Here is a 15,991-nt window from a genome sequence, read left to right as displayed (position 1 = left end):
AGCTCTTTCTGGAGCTTCTTTATCTCGGCTCACCATGGACACCGTCTCAGTTCATGCTTAAGAACCTACTGTTCTTTGGTTCCAGCTGGGGACTAAATGTTCTGGTTTGGGAACAGGAACCAACATTTTGCATATTGGTGGAAAAAAGGCTGAAGTTCAAATTTGTTTTGAGGGTTTCAATGCAACAGGAGTCTAGGTTAACCCAGGCCACTAGGGTTCTTATGGACCTTTCTTTGTGCACAGAGGCATAGACACAACAGGAATTTCCGTAAACATTTACCACAAAGTCTGGAGCATATTTTTTCCAAAATGCTGTAGTGCTAATGTTAAATATTTCATGAATTAAGAGGTGAAACCCAAACCCTGATCAGTATCACTCCACCACAAAACTTACTCTTGACTCTATGCTTTCAGGTAGTCCTTGTTTCCTTCACCTGGTAGTGAGTGATGTGATAAAATATGTTGTCTGCAGTGCTGCAATGAATTGTTTTGTATTTGTCAGCTGTTGGTATCTTTCACAGCAGCGCATACAAAAGCAAAAGTGGAGTATTTTTAGTACACACTCGCTCAGTGTGAGGTATTCCACCGCTAGAATTATAAATTATTTTTGGTGCTTGGCTCTACTCACTGGATACAATGTTGGTTTTCCACTATAAAACTTCACCAACCCCTATACACCATAGCCCCTAGTGTTGTCTCAAAACCTCTTCTCTATCAGGAACAGGGGGCTTTGTAAGCCACAACAATCACAGCGGTATTGGCGTGTTGTTGTTGTTGTTTGGGACTGAACACAGCTCCGTCATCAGTTCAGACAGATCAGTAGAGTTTGTTCTTTCCTTGTTGCAGCGTCCAGCTCTCGCTGGATTCTTTCGTCGGCCACCGATCCAAGGAGCGTTTGAACCTCTTCAAAAGACCACGGCGTAATTTTACGAGCTGCCATCGTGAGTCGGATAAAAACAAACGTGATCTCTGCTGCAGCTGGAGATTTTACAGATGGAGAGTTGGTGCTGGTCGTCTGCGTTGCGTGGCGTAGAGTGATGACTCTCTCTGGACAATCAGCGCTCTGCAAGGTTCACACGCCACGGTTTAGTCCCTACTAAATTTTAATTTAAAGAGGGTTTGTGTTTTCTGCACAGACAGACCCTATGTTTAACCCTTCCTCAAAACTTCACTGACCCTTGTGAGTATCCATATATGGCGCTAGTATTTAACCTGTGGAAAACATACACTTGCACACAGCTGGGTTGCACACATGGGGTTGTCGGCTGGGTTGAATGAAGCTGGAAAAGACACCATCAACTTCATGCACAACAGCACTCACTAAACATCTTTTCCATCTCTTTATTGTTTTTATTAAAATTTGTTTGAGAAATTAAAGCATTTACATAGAACTGCTGCTCTATTTAATGTGGAACGGAAAAGTGAAAAAATTCACAAGAGTGTGGGTGCTGTCACCCTCATCCTATCACCCACAGTGGGAGGTGTTAATGTAGGGGCCACACAGTGCTGACTGTTTACAATGCAAAGGACACTAACTTTTGCCTCTTTAGACTCATGGTTTGTGGTCAATGAAACCAGGAAGTTGTGTGTCTGGAGTTCACTTTCTGCATCCTGTCTTGGCACTGAAAGACCTGCTCTGGAGGGTAAAACAGACCTTCAGTGTCCCATTTTGGAGTGTCGTGTTACCCCTTGGAGCTGAGTTACAGGGTGTGTGGGTTAAAATCTCCCCCTATGACCCTTCAGGATCCTGATGCATCATCAGAACGCAAATAAAGAAAGAGCAGCGCCTTATTCCCAGGCAATAAGCACTGCTCTGTAGCAGCTCTGCACCAGTCTGCAGTGATATCAGAGGAGCTGCTGGCCTTTAGTTACATTTAGGGCCTCATTTGCCTTCAGAAGCATTCCACAATCAGATGTTAATATATACCTCCTCACTCTTCTGTGATATAGAGCTGAATTCAGATTCTTATTCTGCATCTGTTTGTTAAAATATCCAGTTTCACATGAACTACTGTAGTAGCATCATGTACCAGAACACATTCACTTCTACATTTAATGTGGACTTTTAAAATTACAGCTGGGGATAGGGATGACTCTCCCTTTGGCTTATAATTAACCAAACAAAGAAATGCAGTGATCAGTCAGAACCTTAAAACTCCCGCCTGGTATTGTGTAGATTCATTTGTGCTGCCAAAACAGCTCTGATTCATTGAGTCAGGAACTCCAAAAACCTCTGAAGGGGTCCTGATTTATCCTGGTCCTCCAAGACATTAGCCACAGATCATTAAAGTCGTGTTTCTCAAACTATTCCTGAACAATCTGCAGTGTGCCAGGTCTCGGGTCCTTACACTTACTCACTGCCATTGCTTCTTGGTGCTGAAGCCATGAGGCTAGTCTTGCTAATGTGAATTAGAAGTTTATAGACACCATTTTGCACTCTGCAAGCGGCACGGCAGTTGCTTCATGCTCCACAATCTATTAGGCCTTGTTCACATGGACATTTTTTTATCTTTTGTTATGCAGCTTGTTCTAAGGGTTTTTACCCTTTTCCACACACAAAGTGTATTTGTGGTCACTGAAAAAGGAGCTTTGTAACATCATGAATATAGCATCACCTCCATCTCCTGTGTTTATATGAAACAAATTTGTGCGATGGAGGAAGAAGCAAAAATAGCTGTGTTAACAGCGCTAACTGAACGTGTTAAATGCTTACAGAGGAATGTACAGTTAGTCTTGTGCTATAATGAAGAGATGTTATAAGGTGCTACAGCGATCAGGACTCTCATGACACTCGTTTTGGAGGAGAACTGGTCTAGCTGGTGGGACAACGTGGACATTCTCTTGCCATCGTTCTGTCCGAAGTTCTTCCTATTTCTCAAATACATCAGTTTTGTCTTGTGTTCCCTGCTTCACACGGGTAGTTTTAGGTTTTCATGTGGATGGAACATTTTTGAAAAACACGTGGTTTATGTGTTAATATAAAGAGCAGCGTGCCTCACAGTGTCGCAGGTTGGGCAGGTATCACGGCTTGCTAGATGCTAATCAGTGTTCTTAAGCGTCATCTAACTTGTTAGATGCACTTGCCTGATACAGCTTGTGTGCAAACTGAGAATTTCCTGACGTCAAGTCCTTGCTGTGGCTAATCAACTCTAGCTGAGTAAAAGGGAAACTATATGTAAAGTTTAGCAGAGCTTTTGCTTTAAATTAAGCTCTGAACTGAAAGTGTTTCAGGAAGTGTTCAGACACTCCATATTCATGGATCTGCTAATTTTCTATGTTGTGGTCTTTAAAACGTAAAAACATTTGCGCAAGTGTTTGAGTGTGTTCTCACTTTGACACTTGGGAGGCACAGGTTCTTAGAAGCACATCCTGCTGCATTGAAACAACCCACGTTCAACAAGAAATGCTGGCTGCATCAGGATCTTTCTGAGCACACTCTGTGCATCCCCAGATCAGCTCCATTTCTTAGCTTCATACTAGCAGGAGCTGCAAGGTCATGGATTTGTACAAAAGTTGCTGATGAGTGAAGTGCATTCTGACTACGTTAACAAAAGCATCATTGTTAGAACTATAAAGGTCACGTCTCTTCTCACAATCATTACATTTTGGGTGGGACAAGGAAGTAAGAGTGAAACAACCGCGCTGCTTTTTGTTTGTTTCTCTAATAGCCAAACCTCTGCTGTCTGGGAACTAAGTTCTTCTAAGATGAACTAACACCACTTGGCCCTTGAAGCCAGAAGGGGTAAAACACAGGATATCAACCTTGCATTCTTCAAAATAAAAGTGATATAAATGGTTCTTTGACTGATGCCTTAAAAGAACCACTTTTTCTTACATAAAAAAACTTCTAAGAGATGTGTGAAAAAATTATATTTGTCATTGTACAGCGTAAAAAGAAATGTGTCTTCTGCATTTAACCCATTTGTGGCAGTGGACACACACACTAGTGCACTAGGGACAAGTTGTTGGTTCAGTGCCTTGCTCAAGGGCCCCTCAGCCATGGATTGAGGAGGAGGACAGTGCTGTTCCTTCACTCCCACCTCCCCTAATTTTCCTGCCTGTCGTGGGAATCGAGCCAATGACCTTTCAGCCCTAAGCCCTCTTCTCTACCCATTAGGCCATGGCTGCCCACACTAAAATCTATCACTCAATTTTAAGGACCTATACCCATTTAATAGTATCAGCAAAAATGGTTCTTTATAGAACCAAGTGGTTCTTCTATGGCATTGCTCAAATCACCCCTTGTAGCACCTTTATTTTTAAGAGTGTGGTGCTGGAATACCCTCTGTTTTCTTGCTCAGTCCCAACCTCCTTAGAGCAGAAAGGGCTAGTTTACGGGCTGTGGAGGTGGATCACGTGTAAGACTGGGGAAGACCAGGGAACAGCAGTGTTATGGACCTGAGGGTCACTGCAGTTTGAGGACCGCAATTCTAGAATCCATGTGTTCGTGACACTGCCCTCTAGCAAAGTGGATGACCAGTACTTATTTCTGTGTACTAATTTTTGAAGGCTTATTCCCTGCCAATATTACTAATTTTTTCAAATTTTATTAATGAACTCAATGTCCGTTACTGCTTATCCAGTTCAGGGTCAAGGTGGGTCCAGAACCCACTGGGAATCACTGTGCTCAAGTCAAGGAACACATTTTAAACATATTTCAAGCTTATTCCAATTAAATTCTGCTTGACCTTGGAATTAAATTCAACTTGATTTCACAATTTGAGGCTTTAAGGCAAAGTCAACATGAGGAAACACTGTTCTCTGATTTGTTTACATTCAGAAGCCCTGCGTCTTCTAAGCTGGAATGGTGTTTGAGGAGAAAAACCACTGTTGTTTTTATGTGGTTGAACTGTAACTTATCTGTAAGTAACTTTTTGAATTACCACAGGAACTCATTTGTAACTTGAGATTTTTAGTTTTGTAGCACATTAACTCTGTGTTTACTTTCTTGCAGTTAATGCTCTACCTATTGAGTTGTGTTACATGCTCTTAGATTTATTTTCTGAGATCAGGGAATAACTTGAGATACTCTTTGCTTTATTGGTGTAATATGGGTTTTTGAGAGATTATGCTGTTATACATGACTAAAACCACAATACGTTATCATGATCTATCATTACCTGTCCGTTGTGTGGCTGATTTCTTTTAAAGGAGCAATCTGTAGGATATTTACTGTACTTAGTCATAAATTGTCCAGGGTGTGTGATCATAGATTAAGGAAACAGTCAAAGCTAAAACACTGCTGTCTCTCACAGCCTTGCTAAAGCAGTATATTGTCCTTGAGAAGTGCCCATTCCAGAGCGGAGCTCCTGTGTCCCGCCCTCTGTCCAATCATTTTACAGTCCACTGTGTGGCCAGGTCTACAAACAGTGCCTCACAGCTATGAAATGACCAAGCAAACAGAGTTAATGTTATATTTGACCAGACCCAAAAAGCCCCACTGCCATTCTAAAAATCTCAGTGATCAGAGACGGAGTAAATTGAGAGAAATATTGGCCTTGTGTTTGAAAAGTGGAGGCAGTTTACAATCAGCAACACCACATCTGCGAAAGATGAACTGCGAAGTAGTGAGGGATTACTGTATAATTCAGATTTGACATGCTTGGAGTCAATGTTACAGATATATATATATATATGTTTATTACTCTGGGCAGAAATAAATAAAGAAATATACTGACAACTAAAAACAACTAATCAGGCTCTGACTGAAAGCATGTACTGCTCAAACTTATGGAGAGACACTGGTGCATTGTGAGAAACGAAGGGCATAGTGTGAATGTGGTGTTTTCTGTTGTTCTGCAGCAATCCAGTATAAAACTTACTTTTTACTGCTGTGATTTTTTTGGGGCATAGCAACATTTAAATTGGGTCTAAATACACCTCTGATTGGGACTGAACATACCTATAACTCGGCTGCATTACACTAATACATCAGAATGCTGCCAGGCTTTGGAAATATCACAACAAAACCAGGTGAACATTTATAAAAACATTTGATTCAGATTTGACTTGGCTCCCTCCTCCCTCAGAATGCGGCTTCAGTCAGTACTCGGGACATTTCTCAGACAGTCTTGGCGAGTGTGTTTTGGCTGACTGACTACATCTGTGGTAGTGGTTTCTCAGACAGTTATCTAAGAAGGTAATTATGTTCTCTGTGTCAGAGATGCAGTAGTTATAGTAGTAGCAGTTGTTTTTATTGCACTCTGAGTATATTTTCTACTAAGGAAGAAGTGAGGTGTGATGAAGATGTACTCAGTGGTTTACTGAAAGGGGAGATGTTGTCAGATGTTGATGGTCTTTGGCTTTCATGAACATGCTCTTTCTTCATGATATTGCAGAGTGCAGCAAAGGTGTGAAGAGTGGTGTATTTTTATCAGCTGAGCACTCTCTCTCTCTCTCTCTCTCTTGCCCCTCTAGGCACTATGATTAACCTACAGCTGAAAGCACTTAAGCACGCTTATATTACTGTGTGTGGGGATAACCCATGAGGAGGGAGAGGTACATTGCTCATTTCTGAATGTCAAATGAATCTGTGTGGTGGCACCAGTCTCACCATATTGTACAGTTCTGTCATCTGCAGACTGGCTTGTTACCAGAAGACTGACTCCTTCACATGCAGAACAGACAGTATCTGAGAAAGCGGATAAATACAAAGCATTTATATTCATTCATTCATTCATTGTCTGTAACTGCTTTTCCAGTTCAGGGTCGCGGTGTGTCCGGAGCCTACCCGGAATCACTGGGCACAAGGTAGGAACACACCCTGGAGGGGGCAAGTATTTATATGATTAAAATAATACGTTGTATGAGAGACTTTTGATTTAAATTAGACTAGTATTTAAAGTCACCAACTTATACCTGCTTCAGTCATTCATTGATTCATACATTCATTTACCTCTGTAACCACATTTGTCCTGATCTGAGTCTGGGTTTGGTCTGGAATCTACCCAGAATCACTGAGCGAAAGGCGGGAACACACACTGGCAACCAAACACCAGTCCATCACAGGGCATCACACATTCACACACATGGACAATATCACTCCACCTAACAATGTGTGTGTTTGGGCTGAAGGAGGAAAGCAGAACACAGAAAGGAAACCCACACAGACACAGGGAGAACACACAACACTCCTCACAGACAGTGACCCAAAGAGAGTGTTCCACTCAGGAACCCAAGACCCTGACAACTGCTCAGACCTTTAATTTAAAAAAATCATATGTTACTGATGAAACTGAACAAATCAATTTTCCAAAAGTATTCTTCTGACCACAGTATTTATCATTTCTTCAGGAGCATTTCAGCCTTCCTTTGTCAGCCCCTTGATTTTAAATTAGATGGTGCATGTTTTCCCTCTTTTTGAAACAACTTACAAAAACAATGTTGCATAACGTAATTGTAAGTATTTTGACAAATTAATTAAATTAATTTGAATGTGCAAACTAGTGGAAACATCTGAATGTGTTTAGCTGGTTCAACATATATCATCCTCTATTGTGGGACCTACAAAACCGTCCAGTCCTACAACCTTCAAGTCCAGTCCAGCCCAATGTCTACTGCTTATCCAGGTCTGGGTCGTAGGGGCAGTAGTCTGAGTAAAGAAACCCAGTCTTAGCTCTCCCAGCCACTGCTTCCACCAAGTTCCCAGGCCAGTTGAGATATACAACTTTCCAGTATGTTCTGGGTCTTCCCTGGGCTCTCCTCTCTGCCAGACATGCCCCAAACACCAGACCAGGGAGGCATCAAGGGGACAACAGGACAGGACGCCCAAACCCCCTGAACTAGTTCCTCTTGAAATGAAGGAGCGGCAGCTCCACTCACAGTCTCCCTCAGACGTCATAAACCCTCGCGCTCTCTCTAAGCAAGAGTGTGGTTGGTGGTACAGTGGTAACACCATTGGCTCCCATGTGAGAGACCTGGGTTTGATTCCAAGTCTGGGCAACCAGTCTGTGCTACACCAATAAGAGTCCTTGGGCAAGACTACAAACACTCCGTTGGCCAACCTGTAATACCAGTAACCTTGTAAGTCTGCCAAAATGCCATAAATGTAAATGTCCAGACACCCTGCAGAGGAAACTAACCTCAGCCACATGTTCCCAATAATCTTGTCCTTTCAGTCATTAATATAACAAAAGATTCATGACACAACCTGCAAGCAGATATGGAATCCTGAGACCACCAAACCAGACACCTTCCATCACTTGTCTGTGCTGAGAAGTTTTGTCCATAACATTTAATGAACAGAATTAGTGACAAAGAGCAGCCCTGACTGAACCAGAATCCAACTCCAACTGGAAATCAATCTAACGAGCTGCCGACAGTGTGAACCAAGCTCCTGCTCTGATAGCTCATAGTAATGAACCCAGGTCCTCATATTCCCAGAGCACCCTCAAGGGACACAATCGAATGCTTCTCCAGATCCACAAATCACATTTGGACTGGCTGAGCAAACGCCCATGCATCTTTCAGTATCCTAGCGAGTGTGAAGAATTGGTCCAGTGTTTCATGACCAGGAGGGAATATGCATTGTTGCTCCTGGATCTGAGGTTCAACTATCAGTCAGACTCTTTTCTCCAGGAATAGACCTTATAGTTGTCTGCTGTGATTTTTCAAAAACATATCAGCTAGGACAGCCACACAACATTCACAATGACCACTCTAGTGGACCTACTACCAAGGAGTATACCTGGGTAGTAGACAAGCCCTCCCTGTGGTTGCCAAACTTTGCTTTCACTATAGAAGACATGCTGGTGGGATTAAGAAGATTTTTTACCACACAATTACATCCTCATTCAATGTCAACAACTTCCTGTCCCCAGCATATACAGTGTTAGTGAGAAATTGAAGCTGCAATACCCTTGACCCCGCTGGGCCTGGAGTCCCTCAAGTCAGCGAGTCTCAAGAAGACTTTTTCATCACCTTGACAGCCTCCTTCACCTGGCATGTCCAGCAGGCACCAACACCCTTGTGGCCACAGCTCCAGTTGGCCACTGGAGGCATGGAACATAACCCACATGACTCGATGTCTTTATCCTCCACCAGGATATAGTTGAAGCTCATCTGGATGTGGGAGTTAAAGTTTTTTCTGACAGAGTCCTGTTAAAAATTCCCAATCAAAGCTCACTGATTGTTTGGGTCTGCTGGGTCTGTCCTGCATCCTCCCCAACTTCTGATCCAACTCACCACTAGGTGGTGATCTGTTCAGAGCTCAGTCTCTCTTGTCACCCGAGTGTCTAAATCACATGTGCCACAAATCTCAAATGGATCATCAAAATGTGGCTTAGAGTATCCTGATGCCACCTGTACTTATGGACACCCTTATGATCAAATACTGTTCTGTATAAACTGTGACAAGCATAGAAATCTAATAACTGAACACAACTCTTGTTCAGATCGAGGAAGCCCAGTTATGTCCCTCAAGGTCGGCTTGGTACCGAGGAGGACGGCTTCACACCAGTTGCATTGTACGCCATTTTAGCTTGCTGCTACGTCGTTCTCTCTCACGTGTGCATGTGTGTGTTTGATTTTGTGAACTTTTTGCCCTTCATTATGGCTCCCAAGCATAAGGCAGACTCTTCTGATGGCAGTGCATCAAAGAAGAGCAAAGCCATCACCATGGAAGTGAAATTAGATATCATAAAGCGTTTCGATAAGGGGGAAACAGCGACAAACATTGGCTGGTCACTTGGACTTAGTCGTTCGACTGTCACTACGATTATCAAGGATGATCGCATCCTTGAACATGTGAAAGGATCTGCTCCTATGAATTATATGTGTTTTTGATAATTACTGTGTTAGGATAGGGTAAGTGCTTACAGTATGTTATTTACGAACAGTATGTACGTACGTCTTCCGACTTACACCCAAAAATCGGTTTATGACGTGTCGTAGGAACGGATCGACGTTGTAAGTCGAGGACCCCTTGTACTACCTCTCCCACAGGTGTTGGCCCCATGGGAGATTGGACTTGCTGTTGCTGGGCCCCTTCCGTGAAAGTCCGGTCACCAGGCACTCACACAGGAGCCCCTCCCTCAGGCCTGGCTTGAGAGTGGGACCCTATTAACCATACTCCAGGTGAGGGGAATTTTCTCCTTGCTTTTTTTATTTTCATGGGGTCTTATAGATCATCCTTTTAGGATTTCTATAATTTTTAAAATTCAGCATGATTTATTTTTATGTTTACATATTCTTTCAACATTTAATGTACATTGTGTGTTTGGTCAATTTACATTTCGATTTGACAATTCTCTGTTTGTCCTGCCCTCTCACATTGCTCAGTGTGTTGATCATGTTAACACCCTACACACAACTAGTAGTCAGACCTCTTCACAGTGTGAAGGAAGTAAACCTTTCTATGATTTTCTGTATAACACATTAGAAAAGCCTGAAAGTTTTCTACGCACTAAGAAATTAAATTGATATTAATAGCCTGCCTACACACACACCTCAGAAGCGACAGTCCCATTAGATGATAATTAGGTTAGCAACTCTGAATAAAACAGAAAGTAAACCGTGAAGGTAACAGTGCTGGGGATGTGGCCTGAGTTAATATTGCTTTCCTGTGTGTGGATGTTGCACATCTTCTTTCTCAAAAAATGTTAAACATATGTATAACATAACATATATGTGCAATATGTATGAATGTTACACTCTGTTATTCTCAAGTGAATGTGTACTAACTAATGAAGTGATGTGTATTACTGTTCCAATCATGAGGGAAAACTTCTGTCTCTGTTTAAGAAAACGAATTAGTTTCTAACATCTAGAATAGTGGTAACGTATTCAAGACCTATATATATATATATATATATATATATATATATATATATATATATATATATATATATATTTGATAAAAATAATCCAGTACACTCATTATGCTATACCCAAGTATGTATAAGTATTCTATTTTATCCAGTATTTTCATAAGAAAGATTTTGTGACTTCTCTCTCTCTGAAACGTGAAGAAAGTCACATGACCCAATCAAAGAAAGGAGACCTCCCAAAGGAAAAGGGAGTGCCCAGCTCTAAGCTCGCTCTGTTCAGCTCTCTGTTCTACTCTTTCCGCTTCGCTTTTTTCTGCTACACTCTTTTACGCTCTCTCTTCACTTCGCTTGCGACGCTCTACTTCTTCTTACGCCGACAAAACTACTCTCCAACAGAACTTTATAAAGGACCTCACGCAACGACCAAGGGACAACCTTGTGCCAGTTAGCAGTGTGATACAGGAACAACAGAGTATCATCGAGCAATTGTCAGTAATCTTTTCTTTGTTTATTTGTGTTCATGTTTGTGTTCATATTCGTGGCCAGAGTAAGAGACACCGCCGAGATAGAGGAAAATCGTAAAATAAGTATAAGCTTATTAATATTTATTTTATTTATTTTTAGTTCTGGAGACTGCAAGGACAAGCAAACTTCTGTTCCAAAGCTTCCATATGGATGGAACATCCCACTCAGGACAGTGAGCCAGAGGAAATCCTTTCATCTGTGTCACCACGCTCTGAGCACGCCTGAGGCGGCCTGACTCGCGAGTGACCAAGTCTATGCTGACCCAGCCTGAAAAGCTCCCACGGAAGAACTGCGGGAACCACGCGGGACTCCGCTCTCCCATAACCTCAAAGCGCCTCTGTACCCATCGAGTGGTTGAAATCAACAGAAAAGTAAGCTAAGATTATTCATTTCCAGAGCTGAAAATCGAATTAAATTTCTTGGTAGAATTATACCCTAATTAAATCATTTAGCAACACATTAGTCACAAGCCTTATCGCCTAGCCTAACTTTAAATTCGAATCGGTTCCACATGCATTGATGCCGTGAGATTTTGAGATTGTGCTATGTTAATTAAATATTCTCTTTTCTCTTAATAAAATAATTACATTATTTGAAATAACAGTGTGTGGAGTTTGTTCATAAAGAGTCTGAAAATCCTGAAGAACTCACGTAGCGATGACAGTATTCACTCTCCAATTACTTGTTAATGTTTTTGTCATTTAAGTCAATCATAATAATAACAATTATTATCATTAGTTAAAACACCATTAATCAGAACGAGTTCAAATAAGGTCAAGCCGCTACACTCCCATTGAAGCCACTGGCCTTGTTTTGCCTGTGACACTGCTGTTGCACACTGTGCCTCCTCTTCCTGCTCGCAAATAATGTGATGTGGCCTTACTAAAAGCTTTCCACGAATCACCTGACCCAAGACCTGCTCTTCCACATTGTACTTGGCCAATCACATCTCTTAGCTCTAATCACCTCCTGGCTACCTGCACAGTCACATTTGCATTTCCCTTCCTTCCTGTTTTTATGATTGGTGCCGCTGCTTTTACAACTGCATTTTTTGATCCCAACAAAATCATCTCATGACTCACCTTTGCACATTTACATTCCTCAACTAAACTTGTGAGTGGTAACTCCAGTACTCCTCTCCCACACCATGTCATGCTACTTAAACACCGCGGCACCCCTAGCCACTTCTGTATGGCCTTGTTAATAACCTTTTCCATTCTCTCTCCTTCTGTGATTGAAACATCATTACATGTCAATGACCACCTAATACGAGGCAGTAAGGCAAACTGCAGAGACCACAATTTAAACTTCCCTGGCAAACACAGTCTATCAACGCTATTAACAGATAAAATCATGGATTTTTAATCAATGGAGTTTTTTTTTATTATTTAATTTTATTCTACTAACACGAATACACATAATTTAATCTGGATCAACAAAAATCTAATCTATGGCAACCTCATTTCTCAACCTCAGTCCATTCCAGAAAAATGGTCCAAAACCAGTTTGGTCAAAAACAGAATCAATTTGTCTTGTAAGAATGTAAATCAGATTAATTAATTACAGCAGTGTTTCTCAAACTTTTTCTATCACTCCCCACCTCAGAAGAAGGGGAGTTTCCGTGCCCCACCTGTCCCATATCACCCCCCAAAAAATGTAATAAAATACACGTCAATTTACAGTTTTCTAATTTAATGAAGTAACATGAACTTCTATCTCTAAATCAGTAGCTTAACATTATAACACCAGATACAACATTAACATCAATGTTCAAACATTCAAAAATACAGTAGAACAGAAAATTGGCCAAAATACAGAAATATTTAAACTGTGCTTCAGTTTCTCCCTTTTCAGTCTGTGCAAAAAATGAGCAAAGGCAGGTGCAGGGTGTAGGAGTGAGTTTGATATTGGTGAGGGACATATTTGTCAAAGCCCACCCCTTAGCTATTAACTATAAGCTAAATCCTATATAGGTAAGGCAGACAAATACTGTGCTCCAAACAACATACTATGGAACTTTACATACTACACTACAGAAAGCATTGCCAAGGATGTTATATTATTTTTTTTTACACACTATTCAGTGCAGCAGTGTACAGTTTGGGACACAACCAGAGACTAACTTTAACTTGCTGCACGTTTAGAACACTTTCTCACAACCTGAACACAGCTATAATTATCGTTCACTAACTCTCAGATCCTCCTCTGTTTTCCTAACAGTTATAAACAAGCCGCTTTTATAACTTTACTTATCTGTCATCTTGTGCTGGTAAACACTAACTTTATAAACCAGACTCTGACGGTGAAGCGGAGGCCAGTGAAGCTGGTAGAGCAGCTTTATATTTGAACAGGGGCCTTAACGAAGGATGAAAGAAAACCCACCCTGTGTCCGACTTGCTGCCAAAACACGTTAATCTCGGTGGCACATTTTCAAAATAAAAGTTTGCGAGAAAAAGCATATTTTGGTTCCAGGCATGGCGGCACGGTGGAGCAGCAGGTAGTGTCGCAATGACACAGCTCCAGGGACCTGGAGGTTGTGGGTTTAAGTCACACTCCAGGTGACTGACTGTGAGGGGTGTGGTGTGTTCTGCCCTTATTAATGCTAATTTCTTCTGATTCCTTGGACCCCACCTGTAATACCTACCACCCCACAATTTAAGAAACACTGCATTACAGACACCTACATTTATACAGTATTATCATATATGGCCCCTCCTGGTCCTGTTTCACTTGTTTTCCATTTCTCCTTCCTTGTGTACATTGTAGTAGTGCCCCCTTGTCCTTGTTCTACTCTCCCAGTAGTTACCCATTAGTCTAATGTTTAAAAGCTCTGTTCCATGTCTCAATGTTTGTTGGTCTGTTGTTTGTTCTATGCTTTTCCTGTTGTTTATGTGGTTCTTGTTCTTTCATAGTGCCTTTAGACTCTGTGTAGAGTATTGTTTCTCTGTCTCGGTTCTGCCTTTGTTTGTTTCTCTCATTTCTGCCCTGATCAGGCTTTTTTTACCCCCACCCCCTACCAAGCAGTTAGGCAGCTAACTTAAGCCCATATTTGGAGAAATCTGTAAACTCAAATAAGAATCTCTGTTCTCTTTGGGCTTAAGTCTGTTCGTATATAGTTTTATTGTCTTTCCCTATAGCTGCTCATAAATCCTGATTATAGCTTGTTGTCAATCTACCTGTTTTTTTAGTTCGGAACTTTGTTACTGTCTAGTGTGTCTTGGTTTGTTCCTTCTCCAATCAGAGAATCCAGTTTATCTGTGTTCTGTTTTCATTGTTTGCTTTTAGTTTTATCTAGGTATTTTGTGTATTATTGTCTCTTTTGGGTATAGTTTTGGTGTCTTCCTTGGCTTGTCTTTGATTATCTCTTGTTTTAATAAAACGAACCTCTCCACATATTTCTGTCATCTTCCTCGCAACCCTGACATATATAAAAAAATTAAACCAATTAATGAAATAAAATAAAAAAAGATTTCACTTTACCTGTACAGGTGGTGTTTTGGTGGATTAAGTGGATGGTGCTGAGGAAGATGAAGTGGACGGGCTGCATAGCAACAAAATGCAAACCCCACATTTTATTAGATGGTATTTTTCTCCTTCTATTGTGGTTTCTTTTTATTTTGCTGATAGCTTGCACTGATCAACGAATACAGTTAAACAGACCCTACTGCCCTCTGTTTGAACCCATCGTGGTGCAGAGCCATGTTCCAAGGGACACGTCTCCAGTCATACATGTTCCCACAAAGTGCAGTCACAGTAGTGTGAGGGTTTCTAATCCAGAGCTGTCTGATGGCTGGAAGGTCAGGCTCATTCAGCAGTTGTGTCCAGCCTTGTCCGACATGGATTGAGATTTCTCTGGAGTTCTTGAATCCTCCAAAGTATTATGGGCTATAGATGGTGAAAAACCTTTAGTCTTTTTATTTATTCAGTTATTTATTCAGGGTTCAGAATGTGCATGAAAGTTGAACACGAGAAAAAGGTAAGGGTAGTTCATAAAGTCTCAATAAGTAGGAGTACAAGGTAGGGGTTTCTAATGACGTTCACTATGAGTGTAGCCACCAGGTGCTTTTTAAAACTGAACCCAAAATGCCACCCCAGCAACCCGGAAAGCCCTGTGGGTTGAGTGAATAAAACTAATCTTCCAAAACAGACTCTATTTGACAGTGCTACACTGCAAAGCTGGTCTGAGTTTTTATGGCAGCTCTGTCATAGTGAAGATGAAGTATGGGTAAGGGTTTTAGTGCATGGGAGAGTGAAGACAGGATCGTGCACAAACAGCTTCAACCTGATGCTGTGGTGTTGATGGTGAGGGGGCTGTGGTTCAGCACCTGACCCAGATTCACACTTCACAACCTGATACCAGTCTTTGGTTTTGAACAGAGAGAAAAAACAACATGGATTGACATGTAAACGCAAGTCAACAGTGTCTGCACGAACAGGAAGAAATACACAGATGATTTTATCACAACATAAAGAACTGAAATTGTGGGCAAGACCTGTGTACTCATGCTTGAAATGTGATTTTAAAATACATGTTTTATTTCTAAAATTAATTAATTCATTGTCTGTACAAACTTATTAAATTCAGAGTCGCTGTGGGGCCGGGGCATACCCAGAATCATTAGGAGCAAGGCGGGAACACGCCCTGGAAGGGTATGTACCCAGGCCATCACATCCTCCCACCTGTGGGCATTTTTGAGCAA

This window comes from Hoplias malabaricus, chromosome 10 (assembly GCF_029633855.1).
Source record: "Hoplias malabaricus isolate fHopMal1 chromosome 10, fHopMal1.hap1, whole genome shotgun sequence".
Lineage (NCBI taxonomy): Eukaryota > Metazoa > Chordata > Actinopteri > Characiformes > Erythrinidae > Hoplias > Hoplias malabaricus.
The sequence above is the reverse complement of the archived record's forward strand: the minus strand, read 5'-3'. Positions refer to the sequence as shown.